Genomic DNA, 16,088 nt, shown 5'->3' with positions numbered 1-16,088 from the left:
TGAGTGTCCACAATGTACCAGATACTGTATGAGGCATGTGGAACACATGGGGGAATAAAGCAGATAGACAATGCCCTTGCCCCCATGGAGTTTATAATCTACAGGAGCCAAGACAAACAAGACAATTCATTTCTAGAATATAAAAGAGATATTCAGGATTCATGATTAGGGATTGGTGATTAATTTGTTGTGAAGCAAGGGAGAAGGAAATGTCAAGTATGACTCTGTTTCCTAGTTGGAAAACTGAGAGGGAATATGGTGGCACCATTAACTAAGACAGGAGCACAGGAGAGGAGCAGGATTGTTAGAGAGGTGGAGGAAGATCATGAGTTTGGTTTAGGACATGTTAAGTAAATGAAAGTAAAGCAATACAAATTATTTCCAGAAAAAATTAAAATTTGATGGTCTTGAGAAATTTTTCATAAGCCTTTTTTTAAAATGCTTACTTAGGGGTGCCCGGGTGGCTCAGTTAGTTAAGCATCTGCCTTCAGCTCATGTCATGATCTCAGGGTCCTGGGATCAAGCCTCACATTGGGCTCCCTGCTCATCCAGGAGTCTGCTTCTCTGTCTCCCTCTGCCCCTCTACCTGCTTGTGCTGTTCTCTCCCTCTCTCAAGCAAATAAATACAATCTTTTTTAAAAGGCTGACTTACTTTGAAACAATTTTAAATCGTTTTTTTAAATATTTTATTTATTTATTTGACAGACATCACAAGTTGGCAGAGAGGCGGGCAGGGGGGGGGGAGCAGGCTCCCCGCGGAGCAGAGAGCCCGATGCGGGGCTCAATCCCAGGACTCTGAGATCATGACCTGAGCCAAAGGCAGAGGATTTAACCTACTGAGCCACCCAGGTGACCCAACAATTTTAAATCTTCAGAAAAGTTGTAAATGTTGAATTTCTCTATATCCTTGACCCAGGCTCCCCCAATGTCAACACCTTATATACCCTTATATAAACATAGTACAGTGATCAAACATAATAAATTAACATTAGTACAGTACATTAACTAAACTACAGATTTTACTATGATATTCCTAGTTCTAATGTCCTTTTTCCATTCAAAAATTAAATCCAGGATACTACATTATATTTAGTTATCATTTCCCCTCAGTTTTCTAGGACAATCTGTGACAGTCTCTTACTCTTTCCTTGCTTTTTATATATTGATGCTTTTTAATGTCCCTCAATTTGGATTTATCTGATGCTTCCTCTTGATTAGACTGAAGTTTAGTCTGTGGGAAGAATATCAGAGTGGTGTATCTTTATCACAGCCTACCGGTGGGTATACATGATATCAATATGTCTAATTACTCATACTATTAATTTTGATTACTTGGTTAAGATTTGCCAGGTGTCGGGGCGCCTGGGTGGCTCAGTGGGTTAAAGCCTCTGCTTTCGGCTCAGGTCATGATCCCAGGGTCCTGGGATTGAGCCCCGCATCGGGCTCACTGCTCCTCGGGGAGCCTGCTTCCTCCTCTCTTTCTGCCTCTCTGCCTGCTTGTGATCTCTGTCTGTCAAATAAATAAATAAATCTTTAAAAAAAAAAATGATTTGCCGGGTGTCTCCAGTGTAAAGTAACTGTTTTTCCTTTTCTGTATTCTGTTCATTTGACAGGAGTTACTAAGTACAGCCCACTTTCAAGAGAGGGGAATCTAACTCCATCTCCTGGGGGGAAGACTATCAAAGAACTCAACAGTAAGTTGTCCAACAGTAAGAAAACTGGCTCATAATCTATATTTATTTATTTGTTCAACCCTAGCATACTTATACAATAGTTTCAGATTGATAACCCAGACTCTGATAAACAAATTTATCAATCAGACTTAGATGTTTATGTATAACTCTTTTTGTCTTTAGGCCTAGGTAGCTAACCAAAACAACTTTTTAAAAGCCATTTAGGTCAGCTCCTTTCCTAACCATCCCCTTCAGTGCAGTTATGTCATTCATTCATATGTTTTTGGTTTTGTTTTTAAGATTTTATTTATTTGAGAAAGAGAGTGAGCGAGAGAGAGCACAAGTCGGGGGGGATCAAAGGGAGAGGGAGAAGCAGCCTCCCCACTGAGCAGAGAGATTGATGTGGGACTTCATCCCTGGGCCCTAGGATCATGACCTAAGCTGAAGGCAGAAGCTTAACTGACTGAGCCACCCAGTTACCCTATGTCATTCATTTGTAATACAGCTAGATTTATGTCATAGCCTACATTCCATCTTGGGTTCCCTTGCCATTCAAGCTGATTTTTTTTTTAAGGATTTTATTTATTTGTGAGGCGGTTGAAAGAGAGAACGAGTTGGGGGGAAGGGGTAGAGGAACAGGGAAAAGAATACTGTCCACTAAATGGGGAGCCCAATGTGGGACTTGATCCCAGGACCCTGGGATCATGACATGAGCCTAAGGGAGCCGCTTAACCAACTGAGCTACCCAGGCACCCTCAAGTTGATTTTTTAAAAATTTGCACACAGTAAAATTAACTCTTTGTAGCATAGACTTCATTAACTCTATGTAGCATAGAGTTCCTTTTGACAAGTGCATGGTTGTGTACCCACTATCACTGTACCATACAGAACCATTCAAAGTCATTTTAAGTTGACATTTAAGCCAGAAACTTATTTTATCTGAATTATTTGGAGAATTCTTAATTTTTCCAATTCTATTCATGAAGCTTATTAATTCTTTTTTTATTAACATATAATGTATTATTTGCTTCAGGGATACAGGTCTCTGAATCATCAGTCTTACACAATTCACAGCACTCACCATAGCACATACCCTCCCCAATGTCCATAACCCCTAATTCTTTAGCAGAATAGAAAGATACTTAAAATTTAAGATTACTGAAAGCAAAATAAATATATCTTTTGACTGTTGGAATACAAAATTCCAATAAAGGTTACCTTTGAGTCTTTCTACCAGTTCAAAGTTGAAGGTGCTTAAACGAAAAAATGTATCTTTTGTGACTTTTTTCATTAGGTAAATCACAAGGATTAGATAAATCACACAAATATGATACTGAGTGTACAAGAAGTAATGCAAAATAAAAATCAATTATAACACTCATCAAATTTAATTAAAATACATTTGGAGGAGCACTAAATAAAAATTTAGTTTAAAATACATTTGGCTCGGGCGCCTGGGTGGCTCAGTGGGTTAATCCTCTGCCTTCAGCTCAGGTCATGATCTTGGGGTCCTGGGATCGAGCCCTGCATCAGGCTCTCGGTATAGCAGGGAGTCTGCTTTCCCCTCTCTCTCTGCCTGCCTCTCTGCCTACTTGTGATCTCTCTCTCTGTTACATGAAGAAATAAAAAATCTTCAAAAAAAAATACATTTGGCTCAGTCATTAAGCAGCTGCCTTCAGTTCAGGTCATGATTCAGGGTCCTGGGATTGAGCTCTGCATCAGGCTCCTGCTTGGCGGGAAGCCTGCTTCTTGCTCTGCCCACTCCCCTTGCTTGTATTTCCTCTCTCACTGTCTCTCTCTCTGTCCAATAAGTAAATAAAATCTTTCAAAAAAATTAAAAACATACATTTGGAAACATAATAACTAGTTTTTAAAGTGTTTTTTCTCAAATAAATAATTTTCATGACCCTTTCTTGTGCCAATACACTGACAGGCAATTTTGTCTCCTTTTATATAACTGTCCTCTAAATAAGCTTTTTTTTTTTTTTAAGATTTTATTTATTTATTTGACAGACAGATCACAAGTAGGCGGAGAGGCAGGCAGAGAGAGAGGAGGAAGCAGGCTCCCTGCTGGGCAGAGAGCCCAATGCAGGGCTGGATCCCAGGACGCCGGGATCATGACCCGAGCCGAAGGCAGAGGCTTCAAACCCACCGAGCCACCCAGGCGCCCCTGTCCTCCAAATAAGCTTTATTCCTAATGAAGTGGTGGTGGAAAATGGTAATGAAAAAGGAAGAGAGAATAACGGGAAGGTTAGGAAGGGCTTAGGTAAGGGCTGAATGAGGTGAGGTAGGTGCCCTGGGCTGAGAATACTGGCCTCTCCTCCACTGGCAGCCTCACAGAGCAGAAAGGATTACTAGATAGAATGGACACAGTAGGCTTGCCCTAGTTCAAGCACACATGTTTTTTCTTCTCCTCAGCCTGTATCTATGGGATAACACTCAATGGTTTACGACACACTAGCCTACTCTTTAGTTTAAAAAACAACAAAAGTATACCATCTGACTAACCTCAGGAAAATGCATATGGTACCATTTTAATTCAGTAAACTCTATATAAACAATGCACAGTTAATGATGAAGACATTAAGAAATCATTTGAGAGGATGTTTTCCAAAGCTTTGAACACAAACCAGAATTGATCCACTAAATTCATTCTAATTATACTACTAAATATACCCAGCCTTTTAGCCGCAGGAGTAACTATGACTTGAGCTCACCATAGCTTCATAGAAGGCAATCCAGTAATAAAGGTCCCAAACGTTTTGTATTATTACCACCTTAGGAGATTATTTTACATTTCCTCAGGACACAGTATTTTTAAACACTACCATTTATGATGTATATGAGTCTACATTTTTCATTAAAGCAAGATTTCACACAACAACCATCTTAAGTATACATTTTCTCCACCAAAAAATAATTGACTTGACATCAAATCAGTAAGATTTTTACTGACTCACAAAGTTTTTGTGGGGCAAGGTTGCTAGTTGAGACCCCCCAAAATGTGGCATGATGTCATCCCAGCCAGTGAGTCTAAGCTGACAACTCATGATTTTTTTCCTGGGTCATGTGGGATATTATGTTTTGTTTATTTGTCTCCCACAATATGATGATAGATGTTGGGAATTTTTCTTCACAAGCATACTATTTTGGAAGCTTCTGGAAATATCTGAATATTGTTAGTGTTATGGTCAGTTTAGGAATGACAAATTCCCTTCCTAGTTATAAATTTTTCTCAAAGACTTATTTATTTATTTTAGAGAGAAAGAGCAGGAGAGGGTACAGTATGGGGGAAGGGCAGAGGGAGAAAAAGAGAATCCTCGCAGACTGCGCAGAGATCATGACCTGAGCCAAAATCAAGAGACCAACACTTAACCTAATCAACTGAACCACTCAGGCGCCCCTCTAGTTATAAATTTTTAAAGCATGTTAATCATGTCCTTGCTCACTTCAACACTGCAGTTCTTGATATCACTCAAGGAAATTCTAAAAATGGTCTCCACTACTGTATTAACTTTACTGTTCTCGATAATTTTTTTTCTTTTTTTTTTTAAAGATTTTATTTATTTATTTGACAGAGAGAGGGGCAGTGAGGGAGCGAACACAAGCAGGGGAAGTGGGAGAGGGAGAAGCAGGCTTCCCACTGAGCAGGAGCCCAGCACGGGGCTCTATCCCAGGGTCCTGGGATCATGACCTGAGCCGAAGGCAGATGCTTAACAACTGAGCCACCCAGGTACCCCGCAATAATTTTTTATTTCTTTCTTTCTTTCTTTTTTTTTTAAACAATTTACCCTCTGGACTAAGCAGTATTCTCTAACCGAAGTGACCTCAGGTATCAACTTAGTTAACCTCATTAACAATGAGACTAAGTGAGTAATTAATATTTGGATTTGGAACATATTATGAGATACTGGAAGATAATTGCCAATACTTTTCAAGTGGCATGTTTCTTGGGGCACCTGGGTGGTTCAGTCAGTTGAGCAGAGTCATGGGATCCAGACCTACCTCATGCTGGGTGCTCAGTGGGGAGTCTGCTTGAAGACTCTCTCCCTCTACCCCTCCCGCATTCTTTCTCCCTCTCTCTCTCTCTCAAAAATAAATAAATCTTTTTTAAAAAAAGCATGTCTCTTAAACTTATATTAAAATGAATTTATATTTCTCAGCACATATGTAAACCGAAGGCAAAAAGAACAATCTTGGTAGTAATCTTAGGGGCAAGAGAAATTTGGTTGGGATTTAAGTTTCCTGCAAATAACCACAGAAGTAAAAATTCACATTACAACCACTGTATACTATGACTAAGCCTGACTCTGTTATAATAAACTTATTTTTTCCTCCAAGATTTTTAATAATTTATGTGAGAGAAAGAGTGTGCACAGAGGTAAAGGGAGAGAGAGAAGCAGAGAAGCTCCATGCTGAGCCAAGAACAAGCCAAGAACAAGATCCCCGAACCCTGGGATCATGACATGAGCTGAAATTAGACACAATCGTTGAGCGACCCCAGTGTCCCTGTCTCTGTTATAACTCCTAATTTGTTTTCAATATCTCATACCTATGGTATCTTACCTAAAGGCCTCAGTGCAGGTATTTTGCACCTTTCAACATTAAAGTCCCTTGTGATTAGTTCTCTTGAACTTTAAAGCATGTGCATTATTAGAAACAACACTATGGGAGACAATGACATCACTAGTATAGCTCTGAGGCATATGATTCTGTGACTCAGCTGGACAGGACAAAGTGCAGAGATATCCTTCTGAACTCGGGAAAGTAATCACTCTACAAATCTCTTCTGTTTATCATTCTTCCTGGTCTTTTCTTCCTCCTCTTATCCTCATCCCATTTCCCCCTTCAAAAAAGTACAACTTTGGCTTTGTCAAGTGTTGCAATCCTTGACATCAATCTAGGATTCTAAATCAAATGTCATTTCCCACTATAGTTGGATGATAAAAATATGGAAAAGGGTTTTTGTGGGGCACCTGGGTGGCTGTCAGTTAAGCATCTTACTCTTGGTTTTGGCTCAGGTCAAGATCTCATGGGTCCTGGAATAGAGCCCAGGTCTGGCTTCCAGCTCAGCCAGGGGTCCTCTTGAAGATTCTCTCCCCTGCCTCTTCCCTCACTTGTGCAGGGGGTGCTCTTTCTCTCAAATTAATAAATCTTAAAAAAGAAAAGGGGGTTTTGTGTGTTTATAAAGACTTTTTAAAAGAATAACCTCATTGGGTTGTTACAAGTTATGAATACTATATAAACTTTAAAACCTTCAGTAATAATGTTGGTTTTGACCTGTAATTAAAATTCCTAACCCCTTCCCAAGAGCTGACAAGATGGTGGAAGTGGAGCAGCAGAAGCGCACCTTTTGCAAGTTCACCTACAGAAGCGCCGTCCTTGACCAGCTACTGGACAGTCCTAGGAGGTTGATGCAGCTGTACAGCACCCAGCAGCAGAAGAAGTGAAACTGGAGTTTGTGGGGGAAGCCACACTCACTGTTGGAGCCCCTATGCAAGACCAAAAAGGAAGCTCCACCCCCCATGGCATAATCCTGAGGTGCTCCTCTGGGTCATGATCATCATCCCCAAGATGGTGGGCAATGTCGGGGGCGTCTAAAATGGCAAGACCTTCAACCAGATGGAAGTCAAGCCCGAGATGTTTGGCCACTACCTGGGCAAGTTCTTCACCACCTACAAGCTTGGGAAGCACTGCAAGTCTGGCGCCAGGGCCACCTACTCCTCCCGCTTCATCTCTCTCATGTAGCCTGTTCGGCCAATAAAGGCACCGACTTCTCTTTAAAAAAAACTGATTACAAAATAAGTAAAACAGTAACATCAAATAAACCAAAAGGATAAAGGAGCTTTGCCTTTATTCTTTGAGCTGCCAAAATATCTAGAAATACTTAAACAATGTGGCTACCCAGAAAGGTTTAGGAACAGAAGAAGTACTTTTTTATTTGGGGAAATACTAAAAGACTGAAATCATGAATAGAAACAAAAGTTTCTTTTGAAATTTACAATTTAAATTTACAATTACAATTTTGAAATTTACAAGTACCCATCCCCCAGTAGATCACTAAACAATAACTTCACGGAATTATAACAAAATTTATCAAGCCCTTCTGATATGACTTTATGAATTGTCACATCAGCCTCCAACGACACATGAGGCATTTCCAAATTTTTGCATTAGTTATATTTCAAGAGCTGTTCACCTGATGGTTGATGGGCATATGCACTTTGCAAATCATGTGTAACTGGAAATCAACTTACCCATGGGATTTCCAGAATTAACTCCTAAAAAGTCAATATTAAATAGAACAATGTTAGGATAAGCTATGATATGGCACAGTAACATATAAACCACAAAATATCTCTTTGACTAAGAAAAGCAATGGCTTCTTTCTTACTCAGAAAGTCAGTTATGCAACTTCATATGGGGGCTTTCTTCTAGGCGGTGCCTTAGGGATCCAGAACCCTTCCATTTCATGATTTTGTCATCTTGAGCATGTGCCCTCTGATGTTAATGTAAAAGGGATAGAGAATGTGTGAATGATAATGCATGGGCTTTTATGGCCAGGCCTGGAAGTGTATCTCCATTGCCCACTATCACTGGGCAGTACCTAATCACATGGCTACAAGCTAACTCCAAGGAAAGCTAAGATATGCGCACCCGGGAGGAGAATATACTTGATGTCTAGATAGTGTCTAGCTAGCTAGTTTCTACCACAAGAAACCTTGTAGTATGGTTTTGTGCAAACATTTATTATCCTGAACTAGGCCTATACAAAGATCTGTAATGTTAATCTTTGCTTCTGTAATTTCAGTGTAACATGACTTCTTTAAACAAGCACTAAAATGCGATTTTGTTCAAATAGGTAAGTACTGAACAACTGTGAGTATGAGGTCATGTTCCCTGACAATATGTAGAATGTGACTGTTCTATCTTGCCTGACGATGCTGAATCATATACTTTAACTCAGTGGAGTAGACATGATACTGATATTGTTTTATGAAAGCCAGGAGTTCAAGAGGTCTAATGACTAAATAGAAAGTCACCTCCCAGCCCCACCTTGCAAGTAACGCAAAGGAGAGCTTGAGGACAGTCCAAGACTTCTCAAAAATTAATTTTGCACTTGTCCAACATACAGAATGATCCAGACATAATGTTCTAAATCAGCACTGTCCTATAGAAGTAAACAGTGAGCCACATGTGTAATATTCTAGTGGCGGGGCATCTGAGTGGCTCAGTTGGTTAAGTATCTGCCTTAGGCTCGGGTCATGATCTTGTACTCCTCTGTCTGCTGCTCCCCCCACTTGTGTGCTCTCTCTTTTAAAAATAGACAAATAAGTAAAAATAAAGATTTTATTTATTTATTTGACAGAGAGAGGGAGCACAGACTGGGGGAAAGACAGAGGGAGAGAGAGAAGCAGGTTTCCCACTGAGCAGGAAGCCCAATGCAGGGCAAGATCCCAGGACCCTGAAGTCATGACCTGAGCTGAAGGCAGAAGGTAACAAACTGAGTCACCTCTGTGCCTCAGGGGAGCATTTTTTAAAAGATTTTATTTTTAATTATGTGGGGCTCAAACTCACAACCCCAAGACCAAGAGTCTCATGCTCTACCAGAGCCAGCCAGGCTTCCCTCCAGGGAGAAGTTTTTACTGTCCTGGCCTCCATTCTCATTTGGCTATTTCTTAAATGTGTACTAATTTTTAAATTTTATTTTCAATTGAAAATATGAGTCAGAAGTTAAAATTCAAACTTGCAGAAACAAGAAAAACACTGAAGAAAACAACCTGAAATCATAAAGAAATTTGTGATGGATATGGTGGTAGTCTCTTAAGCTCCCCAGCTCAGCAAGCAAAGGGGTACCAAACAGGGTGGTTAATCATCAGTAGGGTTTTCCAGAGAAATAGAACCAATAGAATGGATATCTATACACACACACACACACACACACACACACACACACACACACATTATAAAAAATTGAACGAGGGGCGCCTGGGTGGCTCAGTGGGTTAAAGCCTCTGTCTTCGGCTCAGGTCATGATCCCAGGGTCCTGGGATCGACACCCACCCCCACCCCCCCACTCCCCACCCCTGCATTGGGCTCTCTGCTCAGCAGGGAGCCTGCTTCCCTTCCTCTCTCTCTGCCTGCCTCTCTGCCTAGCTGTGATCTCTGTCTATCAAATAAATAAGTAAAAATATTTAAAAAAAAAAAACTGAATGAAAAGTACCAAGATGGGCAGTTGGCAAGCTGGAGATCCAAAAGAGCCAATGGTGTAGTTCCAGTTCAAGTTTGTAAGTTAGAGATCCAGGAGACTCAGAGGGTTAAGTTTCAGCCCCCAAACCAGCAAGCTCTGAACTCAAAAGCCAATAATTCAGTTCAAGTCCAAAAGCTGAAAAAAAACAACCATATCCCAGTTCAGAGCAGTCAGGCCAGAGGGGCAGCCTTTATGTTCTATTCAAGTCATCAACTAATTGGATGAGGGCTACCCACAATCTGCTCTACTCAGTCCAATGTTAAATTGGAAATGTTAATTCAAATGTTAAATCTCATCCAAAAGTACCCTCACAGACATACCCAGAATAATGTTCAACCAAATATCTGGGCACTTGTGGCTCAGTCAAGCTGAAACATAAAACTTACCATCACATAATCCAAAAAGCAGAGGATGAACTTGAATACTTATTTAATATCTAGATTTTTATTGTTGTGCAAATGAAAAGCATTTCATTCATCACCCATCCTAGCTAGTGTTTTTTAAGGTCCAAAAACCCTACAAAAAACCAAAAGCTTTGATAAATAAGTAAAAAGCTTGTAAAACCATCATTTGTACAGTGTCGCTTAAAAACAAATTTTTCAGAGAAAAAAAAAGGGTATATAAGTGAACTCCTGTAAAGCCTACTCCTTTCTTGATACATATCCAAATGAATAAAGAGGAAAATGTCAGGGCGCCTGCATGGCTCAGTGGGTTAAGCCGCTGCCTTCGGCTCAGGTCATGATCTCAGGGCCCTGGGATCGAGTCCTGCATCGGGCTCTCTGCTCAGCGGGGAGCCTGCTTCCCTCTCTCTCTCTGCCTGCCTCTCCGACTACTTGTGATTTCTCTCTGTCAAATAAAAAAAAAAAAAAATCTTTTAAAAAAAAAAGAGGAAAATGTCATTTTTTATTAAGAAAATTGTCACTTATTTTGACTTTTTTTTTTTTTATTTGACAGAGATCACAAGCAGGCAGAGAGGCAGGCAGAGAGAGAGAGAAGCAGGCTCCCCGCTGGCGAAGAGCCCGACGTGGGGCTCGATCCCAGGACCCTGAGATCATGACCCGAGCTGAAGGCAGTGGCTTAACCCACTGAGCCACCCAGGCGCCCCTGACTTTTTTTTTTTTTTTTAAAGCCCATCTCAGGGATGCCTGGGTGGCTCAGTTGGTTGGATGACTGCCTTCGGCTCAGGTCATGATCCCGGAGTCCTGAGATCGAGTCCCGTATCGGGCTCCCAGCTCCACGGGGAGTGTGCTTCTCTCTCTGCCCTTCTCCTCACTCATGCTCTCTCTCCCTGTCTCTCTCTCAAATAAATAAATAAATAAAATCTTAAAAATAAAATAAAATAAAATAAAAAGCCCATCTCATATTACACGCTCCAAATTAGACCCGTAAAAGATGTTTCACATCAAAATTTTAAAAGGATGTCAGAAGCTAACAACAAATCCCTATTTTCTTGGCACAGTTAACTATTTCAGGTAACAAGTAAAAGAAATTCAGAAAGACCACCCTATAAATATCCCTCCAGTTGGAAGGGATGTGTGCTGAAGGCATAAGCAGAGTACAAGGACAAGAAATTCTTTCAGAACATATTTGATAATGGCGGTTCTAGAAATTTCATATAGGAAATGGCACTCTACTTGGAAGAAGATGGGGGATTTGTTTGAAATTATGTTTGTAGAAGATGCACAGTTTTTATTTAGATCACACGTTCATTAGAGTGTCTAGAGAGTTTATGAAAATAAAGGGGTCTCCTGAGACACCTTTTGGCACCCCTGCTGTCACCTGTTTACAGATCTCAAAGAAGGCAGGCCAGAAAGATGAACCCATTGACTGAGCAAGGACTTCTCTCTTAAATTTTTTAATGAAAATTTTGAAACAAACACAAAAACATATGAATTCATGTATAGAAGCTTCATGTATTCATCACTCTTACCAGCTTTTTGCAATCTTATTATCTCTTTCCCCCACTCACACTGGTTTTTTTTGGGAGGGCTAGCTATTAAAGTAAATCCTAAATATCATGTAATCTCACCCATAAATAACTTTGGTGATAGTAACAGATAAAGACATAACTGCAATGGCATCATCACATTTAACAAATTTAACCCTTTAACACATATTCCTTAACATTTTCTAATACTTAGACTGTATAATTTTTCTCAGTTGTTGCAAAAAAAAAAAAAAAAACCCTTTTACAGTTGGTTTGTTTGAACAAGATTCAAAAAGATCCACATTCAGTTGATATTTATTTATCTTATAATTGTAAAATAGCTCCCTTTCCCTCCTCCTCTTTTAGAAAACACAGGGTAAAGAATTCTTTCCCTTTATTCATCAATTCTCAGGGGCGCCTGGGTGGCTCAGTGGGTTGAGGCCTCTGCCTTTGGCTCCCGGCGTGATCTCGGGGTCCTGGGATTGGGCCCTGCATTGGGTTCTCTGCTCCATGGGGAGCCTGCTTCCTCCCTTCCCTCTCTCTGCCTGCCTCTCTGCCTACTTGTGATCTCTGTCCAAAAAGACAAACAAACAAAAAGCCCACTTCACAAAACTCAGTATTGGTAAGGATGTGGAGAGAGAAGTACTCTTTTTTTTTTTTTTTTAAGATTTTATTTATGTATCTGACAGACAGAGATCACAAGCAGGCAGAGAGGCAGATAGAGAGAGAGGGGCAGGCTCCCTGCTAAGCAGAGAGCCAGATGTGGGGCTCAATCCCAGGGCCCTGAGATCATGACCTGAGCTAAAGGCAGAGGTACCCACTGAGCCACCCAGGTGCCCCAAGAGAAGTACTCTAATATATAGTTGGTAGAAGTATAAATTTGTATAATTTTCCAATATGCTTCATATGTTTCATTGACCCACCAATTTTACATGTGTAAATTTATTTAAGGCCAGTTTCAAAAATGCCTCAGAATAAGTGAAGCTCATGTTAATTTTGGAGAAAATTTAGTTATGCACTACTATGGATTAATTTTTATCACAAAATGACAGGCAAGGTGAGAAAAGTGCCTTTTTAAAAGACATTATAAAGTGATGGACTTTAATATGCTGAAAAGACATGAGGAAACTTAATTAAAAACAAAAGTTGATCCCGGGTGGTGGAGGAAGGGGAATGAGGAACATACAAGGGCTTTCATTGTATTTGTCACATTTTATTTCTTAAATGGGGTGATAAGTTCACGGGCATTTGCTATAATTCTGCCTATTTTTTTTTATTTTTTATTATTATTTTTTAAAAGATTTTATTTGACAGACAGAGATCACAAGTAGGCAGAGAGGCAGGAAGAGAAAGAGGAGGAAGCAAGCTCCCAGCTGAGCAGAGATTTTAAAATTATTATTATTTTTTTAAGTAATTGCTAACCCTAACATGGGACTCAATCTCATGACCTCAAGATCCAGAGTTGCATGCTCTACCTACTACGCCAGCCAGGTGCCCTTTGGCTATTTTTTAAAAATATTAGCAGCATCATTACAAAGTAAAAAATATCTTAACTGGATGAGAGACAGTGATTCAGTGAATTGTTTGGATAAAATTACATAATGTATTGATTTACTCAATTATTTATTTGTTTACCGTGTTTAAATAGATGGTATCTGAGAAGACATGTTTATTTTTAAATTGAAGACATTTTTAACTATATATGAAACGTTTCGGAACTTGAAATCAAACAGAAAAAAATGTATAGCTGTAGCTATACAGAAACCTACTACAATAAAAACTTAAGGAGTAGTAGGTGTAAATGTAGGTGCTGTGCATTTGTTACACAAATATATCCAGCCTGAATGCCATTCTCCAGGAATACCTCTCACCATAAGTAAGAATACACATATACCATTTGAGTACCTTTATTTGGATTTTTAAATTTTTAAAAAATTTTTTAAAGATTTATTTGAGGGGCGCCTGGGTGGCTCAGTGGGTTAAAGCCTCTGCCTTCGCCTCAGGTCATGATCTCAGGGTCCTGGGATCGAGGCCTGCGTGGGGAAAATCTCTGCTCAGCAGGGGGCCTGCTTCCTCCTCTCTCTCTGCCTGCTTCTCTGCCTACCTGTGATCTCTATCTGTAAAATGAATAAATAAAATCTTTTTTTTTTTAAGATTTTATTTATTTATCAGAGAGAGAGAGGGGAGAGAGCGAGCACAGGCAGACAGAATGGCAGGCAGAGGCAGAGGGAGAAGCAGGCTCCCCGCCGAGCAAGGCGCCTGATGTGGGACTCCATCCCAGGACGCTGGGATCATGACCTGAGCCGAAGGCAGCTGCTTAACCAACTGAGCCACCCAGGCGTCCCGAATAAATAAAATCTTAAAAAAAAAAAAAAAAAAAAAGATTTATTTGAGAAAGAGAATGCACTTGCATGTGAGTGGGGAGAGGAAGAGGGAGAATCTCAAAAAGACTTCCCACTGAATACAGAGCCCATAGTAGGGCTCAATCCCATGACCCCAAGATCAGGACCTGAGCCAACCTAAAACCAAGAGTTGGACGCTCACGGACTGAGCCACCCGAGTGCCTCTAATTGGATTTTTAAATGACAGATTATTTGTGTTTGCACATGTGCACCATATATGTGCATATGTATGTATATATAAACAAAATAAAAAAAACAGTAGTTACCTGTCTTGAAGACCTGAAACATTAAGTTGTTTCACCGAAGGGGTAAACATAGGATTCCATGACATGAATAAAATAGTATATTTATCTGAAGAAATTATCCGGAATTGAGATACATAAAGATGTAAGATAGATTCAAAGATACTGAGGCAAGACTGATATCTAGGGGCACCTGGGTGGCTCAGATGGTTAAGTGTCTGCCTTTGGCTTAGGTCATGATCTCAGGGTCCTGGGATCAAGGCCCACATCAGGCTCCCCACTCACCAGGAAGCCTGCTCCTCCATTTTCCCTGCCTGCCTCTGCCTACTTGTAATCTCTGTCAAATAAATAAAATCTTTTAAAAAAAGAAAAATAAAGACTGATAACCTAACACGTTTAAGCTGAAAACAAAGAGAAAAGACAGAATCACAGAGGCGTACTTAAAGAGATACTGGATGGAGTGCCTGGGTGGCTCAGTCATTAAGCATCTGCCTTGGGCTAGGGTCATGATCTCAGGGTCCTGGAATCCAGCCCCCCGCCCAGCTCTCTGCTTAGCAGGAAGCCTGCTTCTCCCTCTCCCACCCTCCTTGCTTGTGTTCCCTCTCTCACTCTCTGTCAAATAAATAAATCTTAAAAAAAAAAAAAAGATACTGGTTAAGAATGTAACTCCATCGGGGCAGAGATTTTGTTTTTTGTTTGTTTGTTTTTAATACTGCATTGCTAAACCTAGATGATAGCCTGTTACACAGTAAATGGCTAATAAATATTTGTTGAAAAAATCTGTTGAATTATATTGATTTCTATTTCTACTAATATGGAAAGATAGTCACCTAGGTTAACCATCCCACTGAAAACATTCAAAGTGGCTGGGTAAAATATAAAAAGAAAATCTTTAAAGCATTTATGAAAGCACAGGAAAACTATTGTCAAATGAGATGTAGAAGATGAGTTCTTCCAGGGACAAATACCAAATACCAAAGTACTCAAAGAACTATCTGAGAAATGAACCAAAGGAAAATAAATGAGATCCAGAAAAATATCCCACAGGAGAAATAAGCATTTTATGCATGATAAAGTTGATGGTGTGGATTGTTGGATCAGAAGAGGAAGAAGCCACAGACATAGCACTTTCCATTTTAACTTAAAAATCAGGTGGCTTATATACATATACCACAAGAAATGTATACATATGTTCATCGAAACATGTGAACAAGTATATTGGTAGTAGCAGTGTTCATACTGGGGCTTCAAACTGTGTGGGAACCACACAAATGCCCATCAACAACAGAATGGATAAATAAATTGTGAAATATGCACACAATGGAGTAATACACAGCAAAAAAACATAGTTACAAACCACAAAATTAACAAACCTCACAAATCTAATGTGGAACAAATACAAAAGAACCCATTTATATAAAACACGAAACAAGCAATAACAATTATCCTGATTCCTAACAAAATGCCATGTTCATAGATTGGAAGACTCAATGGGGTCAATCCCAAATTAATCTGTAGATTCAAAGCAATTCAAATAAAAATCCCAACTTCTTTTGTGTGTGTTCCAAGGCTGACTTTCAAACTTATATCAAA

The 16,088-nt window shown here is 39.8% G+C and overlaps 1 pseudogene; it reads left to right on the top strand.

The window, feature by feature from the left end:
* Nucleotides 1-1,613: 1,613 nt before the first annotated feature.
* LOC116591311 lies at nt 1,614-7,534 on the top strand (annotated as a pseudogene).
* Nucleotides 7,535-16,088: the final 8,554 nt, after the last annotated feature.

The sequence above is a fragment of the Mustela erminea genome, chromosome 5 (genome assembly GCF_009829155.1).
Source record: "Mustela erminea isolate mMusErm1 chromosome 5, mMusErm1.Pri, whole genome shotgun sequence".
Taxonomy (NCBI): Eukaryota; Metazoa; Chordata; class Mammalia; order Carnivora; family Mustelidae; genus Mustela; species Mustela erminea.
Note: the sequence above shows the minus strand (reverse complement) of the source record. Positions and strands in the feature narration are given on the sequence as shown.